Source organism: Papio anubis, chromosome 20 (genome assembly GCF_008728515.1).
Source record: "Papio anubis isolate 15944 chromosome 20, Panubis1.0, whole genome shotgun sequence".
NCBI lineage: Eukaryota > Metazoa > Chordata > Mammalia > Primates > Cercopithecidae > Papio > Papio anubis.
The window spans coordinates 28,800,303-28,808,980 of NC_044995.1; positions in this window are offsets into that span (position 1 = coordinate 28,800,303).

An 8,678-nucleotide genomic window follows, 5' to 3' on the forward strand; every position below is an offset into this window, starting at 1 on the left:
GAATAGATATGCTTAGGCTCTGAAATTGGGGCAATAGATTAATAAACACTAGCCAAAAAGTCCAGGTTAGAATGGATTCACAGCTAGTTGGCTGCCAGAGGTACAAGGAGAGCTGGTACCATTCCTTCTGAAACTATTCCAATCAAAAGAAATAGGAAAAAAGAGAGATCCTCCCTAACTCATTTTATGAGGCCAACATCATCCTGATACCAAAAGCCTGGCAGAGAGACACAGCCAAAAAGGGAATTTTAGACCAATATCCCTGATGAACATCGATGCAAAATCCTCCAATAAAATATTAGCAAACGGATTAGCAACCACATCAAAAGCATCCACCATGATCAAGTGGGCTTCATCCCTGGGATGTGCAAGGATGGTTCAACATACACAAATCAATAAATGTAATCGAAAAGCATATAGAGCGAGACCAAAGACAAAAATCACATGATTATCTCAATGGGTAAGAAAAGGCTTTTGACAAAATTCAGCAGCCCTTCATGCTAAAAGCGCTCAAAGCAAATTTGAGTATTGATGGGCATTATCTGAAATCATAAGAGCTATTTATGACAAATTACACAGCCAATATCATACTGAATGGTAAAACTGGAAAAATTCCCTTTGAAAACTGGCACAAGACAGGGATGCCCTCTCACCACTCCTATTCAACATAGTGTTGGAAGTTCTGGCTGTAATCAGGCAGAGAAAGAAATCAAAGGGTATTCAGTTAGGAAAGAAAGAAGTCAAATTGTCCCTCTTTGCGGTGACATGATTGTATATTTAGAAACCCGTCTCTCAGCCCAAAAATCTCCTTAAGCTGATAGAAACTTCAGCCCGAAGTCTCAGGATACAAAATTAATGTGCAAAAATCACAAGCATTCTTGCTTGTACACCAGTAACAGACAAACAGAGGCAAATCATGAATGAGCTTCCATTCACAATTGCTTCAAAGAGAATAAAATACCTAGAGTCAACACAAGGGATGTAAGGACCTCTTCAAGAGAACCTGAAGCCACTGCTCAGTGAAATGAGCGACATAAACAAATGGAAGAACATACCATGTTCATGGATAGGAAAGAATCAATATTGTGAAAATACACCCCAAGGTTATTTATAGATTCAATGCCATCCCCATCAAGCTACCAATGACTTTCTTCACAGAGATTGGAAAAAACAGCTTTAGGATTCGTATGGAGACCAAAAAGGCCTTAAACACCTTGCAAGACAATCCTAAGTCAAAAGAACAAAGCTGGAGGCATCAGCTACCTGACTGAAGAAAGCTATGCTACAAGGCTACAGTAACCAAAACAGCATGATACTGGTACCAAAACAGAGATATAGACCAATGGAACAGAACAGAGTCCTCAAGTAATATCACATCTACAGCCATCTGATCTTTGACAAACCTGAGAGAAACAAGAAATGGGAAAAAGGATTCCCTATTTAATAAATGGTGCTGGGAAAATTGGCTATTATAAGTAGAAACTGAAACTGGATCCTTTCCTTACTCCTTATCTGAAAAATTAATTCAAGATGGATTAAGAGACTTAAAATGTTAGACCCTAATACCATAAAACCTAGAAGAAAACCTAGGTAATACCATTCAGGGACATAGGCATGGGCAAGGACTTCATGTCACCTGCAAGCAATGGCAACAAAGCAAAAATTGACAAATGGGATCTCATTAAACTAAAGAGCTTCTGCTGCAGCAACAGAAACTACCATCAGAGTGAACAGGCAACCTACAGGATCTGAGAAAATTTTACGAAATCTACTCATCTGACAAGGGCTAATATCCAGAACCTACAAGAACTCAACAAATTTACAAGAAAAACAAAACAACCCCATCAAAAAGTGGGCAAAGGATAGAGGCCAGACATTTCTCAAAGAGGACATTGAACAATACAGCCAACAGGCACATGAAAAAAATGCTCATCCTCCCACTGGCCATCAGAGAAATGCAAATCAAAACCACAATGAGATACCATCTCACACCAGTTAGAGATGGCGATCATTAAAAGTCAGGAAACAACAGGTGCTGAGAGGATGTGGAGAAATAGAGACACTTTTACACTGTTGGTGGGATTGTATACTAGTTCAACCATTATGAAATAGTATGGCAATTCCTCAAGGACCTAGAACTAGAAACCACCATATTGCTCCATTGCACAAGGTATATACCCAAGATTCTAAATCATATACTGCTATAAGACACATGCACCGCGTGTATGTTTATTGTGGCACTATTCACAATAGCAAAGACTTGGAATCAACCCAAATGTCCATCAGTGACAGACTGGATTAAAAATGTGGCACATATACACCATGGAATACTATGCAGCCATAAAAAAGGAGGAGTTGTGTGTGTCCTTTGTAGGGACATGATGCAGCTGGAAACTATCATTCTCAACCAGACTATCACAAGAACAGAAAATCAAACACCATGTTCTCACTCATAGGTGGGGTGAACAGTGAGAGATCACCTGGACTCGGGAAGGAGACATCACACGGGGCCTATCACGGGGAGGAGGGATGGGGGAGGGATTGCATTGGGAGTTATACCGGATGTAAATGACGAGTTGATGGGTGCTGACGAGTTGATGGGTGAAGCACACCAACACGGCACAAGTATACCTATGTAACAAACCAGCACGTTATGCACATGTACCCTAGAACTTAAAGTATAATTAAAAAAAAAAAAAAACCTTTAAAAAAAAAAACAAATATAAGAAGCACAAAGAACAGCTGGGAAATTAATAGCAAAAAGATCTTCACCTTAGCATATTGTCATCAGGTTATCCAAAGTTAAGACAAAAAAATCTTAAGAGCTGTGAGAGAGAACCAGGTAACCTATAAAAGAAAACCTATCAGATTAACAGCAGATTTCTCAGCAGAAACCTTATAAGTTAGAAGGGATTGGAGCCCCAACTACAGCCTCCTCAAACAAAACAATTATTAGTCAAGAATTTTCCATGCCATGAAACTAAGCATCATATATAAGGAAAGATACAGTCATTTTCAGACAAACAAATATTGAGATAATTCACCATTACCAAGCCCCTAATAGAAAATCTGCTAAGAGAAACTCTAGTTCATAAAACAAATCCTGGAAACATATCCAAACAGAATCTCTTTACAGCATAAATCAAACAGGATTTATAAAACAGAAATACAAGACAAAAAACAAAAGTGACAAACAAAAAAAAGGCCAGGTGCAGTGGTCCACACCTATAATCTCAGCACTTTTGGGGGCTATGGCGGGCGGATCACAAGGTCAGGAGTTCAGGACCAGCCTGGCCAATATGGTGAATCCCCGTCTCTACTAAGTACCAAAAAATTAGCCGTGCGTGGTTGGGGGCACCTCTACTCCCAGCTACTTGGGAGCCTGACGCAGGAGAATCGCTTGAACCTGGGAGGCGGAGGTTGCAGTGAACCAAGATGGCGCCACTGCACTCCTGCCTGGGTGACAGAGTGAGATTCCATTTCCACAAAACAAAACACCAAAGTATGCAGGCAACAAAGAGCATAATGAACGCAGTGGTACCTCACATTTCAATACTAACATTGAATGTAAATGGCCTAAATGCTCCACTTAAAACAGAACTGCAGAATGGATAAGAACTAACCAACCAACTATCTGCTATCTTCAGGAGACTCACCTAGCACATAAGGACTCACATAAACTTAGAGGGGTGGAAAAAGGCGCTTCATGCAAATGGACACCAAAAACAAGCAGGGGTAGCTATTCTTATATAAGACAAAACAAACTTTAAAGTAACAGTGGTTAAAAGAGACAAGCAGGGGCATTAAATAATGGTAAATGGCTGGTCCAACAGGAAAACATCACAACCCTAAACATATATCCACCTAATACTGGAGGGCCAAATTTATAAAACAATTGATAACAGACCTAAGAAATGAGATAGACAGCAACAACGTAATAGTGGGGAACTTCAACTCCACTGACAGCACTAGACAGGCCATCAAGACAGAAAGTCAACCAAGAAAGAGTGGATTTAAACTATACCCTGGAAAAAAATGGACTTAACATACACAAAACATTTCATTCAACAACTACAGAACACAATTCTACTCAACAGTGTATGGAACTTTCTCCAAGACAGACTGTATGATAGGTTATAAAATAAGCCTCAACCATTTAAGAAAATTGAAATTATATCCAAGCACTCTCAGACCACAGTAGAATAAAACTGGAAATCAACTCCCAAAGGAAACTTCAAAACCACGTAAATATGCGGAAATTAAATAACCTGCTCCTGAATAAGCACTGGGGCAAAAACCAAATCAATATGAAAATTAAGAAATTCTTCAAACAGAATGACAATAATGACACAACCTATCAAAACCTCTGGGACACAGCTAAGGTGGTGCTAAGAGGAAAGTTCATAGCCCTAAATGCTTACATCAAAAAGTCTGAAAGAGCACAAACAGACAATCTTAGGTCACACCACAAGAAACTAGAGAAACAAGAACAAACTAAACCCAAACCCAGAAGAAAAAACAGAAAATAACCAAGATCAGAGCAGAACTAAATGAAATTGAAACAAAAAAATACAAAAGATAAATGAAACAAAAAGCTGCTTCTTTGAAAATATAAATAAAATTGATAGACCATTAGCAAGATTAACCAAGAAAAGAGAGAAAATCCAAATAACCTCACTGAGAAATGAAACAGGAGATAACTGACACCACTGAAATACAAAAAATCATTCAAGACTACTATGAACACCTCTACACACATAAATTAGAAAATCTAGAAGAGAAGAATAAATTCTTGTAAAAATACAACCCTCTTAGCTTAAATCAGGAAGAACTAGATACCCTGAACAGACCAATAACAAGCAGTGAGATTAAAATAGTAATTTAAAAAATTAGCAATAAAAAGTCCAAGAGCAGACAGATTCAAAGCAGAATTCTACCAGACATTCAAAGAATTGGTACCAATCTTCTTGACACTATTCCACCAGATAGAGAAATAAGGAACCCTCCCTAATTCATTCTATTAAGTCAGCATCACCCTAGTACCAAAATCAGGAAAAGACACAACTACGAAAGAAAACTGCAGGCCAATATCCTTGATAAACACTGATGCTAAAATCCTTAAAAAAATACTAGCTAACCGAATCCAACAACATGTCAAAAAGATAATCCACCATGACAAAGTGGGTTTCATAGCAGGAATGCAGGGATGGTCTGACACACACAAGTCAACAAATGTGATACACCACAAAAATAGAATTGAAAACAAAAATAGCATGATCATCTCAATAGACACAGAAAAAGCATTCGACAAAATCCAGCATCCCTTTGTAAGTAAAACTCTCAGCTTGGTCTGGCGCACGGTGGCTCACGCCTGTAACCCCAGCACTTTGGGAGGCGGAGGCAGGCAGATCACCTGACGTCAGGAGTTCAAGACCAGCCTGACCAATATGATGAAACCTCGTCTCTACTAAAAGTACAAAAATTAGCCGGGCATGGTGACATGTGCCTGTAATCTCAGCTACTTGGGAGGCTGAGACAGAAGAATCCTTTGAACCCAGAAGGCAGAGGTTGTGGTGAGCCAAGATCGTGCCATTGCACTCCAGCCTGGGCAACAAGAGTAAAACTCTGTCAAAACAAACAAACAAAACCTCTCAGGAAAGTTGGCATACAAAGAATAGCTTAAGGTAATAAAAGCTATCTACAACAAACCCACAGCCAACATAATACTGAATGAGGAAAAGTTGAAAGTATTCTGAGAATGGAAACAAGACTTGGATGCCCACTCTCACCAACATAGTCCTGGACGTCCTCTCCAACATAGTCCTGGACATCCTCCAGAGTTATCCAGAAAAAGAAAAAAAGGGCATCCAAGTCAGTAAACAGGAAGTCAAACTGTCCCTGGTTGCTGATGATATGAACATTTACCTCGAAAAGCCTAAGGACTCCTCCAGAAGGCTCCTACAACTGATAAAAGAATTCAGCAAAGTTTCTGGATACAAGATTAATGTACACAAATCAGTAGCTCTTTTATTCTTTTATTCACTAACAGAAACCAAATGGAGAATTAAATCAAGAACTCCCCTTTTACAATAGCTGAAAAAAAAGAAAAAGAAAAACTTAGGCATATACCTAATGAAGGAGTCAAAAGACCTCTAAAAGGAAAACTACAAAACACTACTGAAAGAAATCATAGATGACATCAACAAATGGAAACACATTCCATGCTCAAGGATGGGTAGAATCAATATTGTGAAAATGATCATACTGCCAAAAGCAATCTACGAATTCAGCACAACTCCCATCAAAATACTACCATCATTCTTCACAGTTAGAGAAAACAATTCTAAAATTCATATGGAACCAAAAAAGGGCCCACAGAGCCAAAGAAAAACTAAGCAAAAAACAAATCTGGAGGCACCACACTACCTGATTTCAAACTATACTACAAAATCATAGTGTCCAAAACAGCATGGTATTGGTATAAAAATAGACACACACACCAATGGAACAGAGAATCCAGAAATAAACTGAAATAATTACAGCCAAGTAATCTTCAAAAAAGTAAAAATACATAAAGTGGGGAAAAGACATTGATTTCAACAAATGGTGTTGGGATAATTGGCTAGCCACATATAGGAGAATAAAACCGGATCCTCATCTCTCACCTTATTAAAAAAAAAATCAACACAAGATGGATTAAGGACTTAAACCTAAGACCTGAAACTATAAAAATTCTGGAAGATAACAATGGAAAAACCCTTCTAGACATTGGCTAGGCAAAAATTTCATGACCAAAAACCCAAAAGCAAATGCAGTATAAACAAAGATAAATAGCTGGGACTTAATTAAAGAGCTTTTGCATGGCAAAAGGAACAGTAAACAGACAACTCACAGAGTGGGAGAAAATCTTCACAATCTATACATCTGACAAAGGACTAATATACAGAATCTACAAGGAACTCAAACAAATCAGTAAGAAAAAAAAATCAAAAACTGTGCTAAAGATAATTCTCAAAAGAAGATATACAAATGGACAACAAACATACGAAAAAATGCTCAACATCACTATTGATCAGGGAAATGAAAATCAAAACCACAATGCAAAACCACCTTATTCCTGCAAGAATAGTCATAATCAAAAGATCAAAAGACTGTAGATGTTGGCGTGGATGCGGTGATTAGGGAACACTTTGTAAAAAGTAAAGTAGAGGTTCCTCTTCAAAGTTTTTTCCCCTCATCTAATTAGGAATAAATGGTAACTTTTCTTAGAAGCAAAATTTATTCAAAGACCTGTACTCCTAAATATTTGCCCTGATATGCTTATAGTGGTCCACGCAAGCATTAGCCCGTTCCTCTTCCTTATTTAAAAGTAGTTTTACCTTTCTCAGCATTCCACAAGTTACTCACTCCTTTCTTTGTTCTCCTTTACCTTTGCCTCTTTTAAAAAGTTCTAAGTTGCTAGCTAATCAGGACAAATATAGAATGTGAGGTCCCATTCCAGCCAACGGAAACCGGACACAACAGTAGGGTGGAAGCGTCAGGTTATAAATGACCCTGTCTCCTTTGTTCATTGTACTTTCATGGCAAAACTGCTGGCGAGTGTGCACTTTCTGCAGGAAGTAAAAATGGCCTTATTAAACAAATTAAATTTATGTTCAAGTGCTACATTTCAAACAACTTCTACACTGCTGGTGGGAATGTAAACTAGTACAGCTGCAATGAAAAACAGTGTAGATATTCATTAAAGAACTAAAAGTAGAACTACCATTTGATCCAGCAATCCCACTACTGGGTATCTATCCAGAGAAAAACTAGTCATTATTTGAAAAAGATACTTGCACATGCATGTTTCTAGCAGCACAATCCGCAACTAAAAAAATCACAGAACCAACTGAAATGCCCAGCAATCAATGAGTGGATACACACACACACACACACACACACACCCCAGACTACTACTCAGCCACAAAAAGGAATGAATTAACAGCATTTGCAATGACCTGGATGAGACTGGAGACTGTAATTCTAAGTGAAGTAACTCAGGAATGGAAAACCAAACATCATATGTTCTCACTGATATGTGGGAGATAAGCTATGAGGACACAAAAGCATAAGAATTATACAATGAACTTTGGGGACTTTGGGGAAAGAGTGGCAGGGGGAGATAAAAGACAACTTATATGGTGGAGTGTATCTTGCTCAGATGATGGTTGCACCAGGATCTCACAGGTCACCACTTAAGAACTTATTCATCTAACCAAATACCACATGTACCCCAATAACTTAAGGAACAGCAAAATTAAAAATATATATATTCTTATAATTACAGACCAGCTCACATAATACTTCTAAAACTATTACACAGGTCAGGCATACTGGCTCACGCCTGTAATCCCAGGACTTTCAGAGGCCAACGTGGGTGGATCGCCTAAGGTCAGGAGTTGAAGACCAGCCTGACCAACATGGTGAAACCTCATCTCTACTAAAAATACAAAAATTAGCTGGGCATGGTGGCGGGCACCTGTAATCCCAGCTACTTGGGAGGCTGAGGCAGGAGAATTGCTTGAACATAAAAGGCAGAGATTACAGTGAGCTGAGATCGCACCATTGAACTTCAGCCTTGGTGACAGAGCAAGACTCTGTCTCAAAAATAAATAGATAAACAAACAAGCAAACAA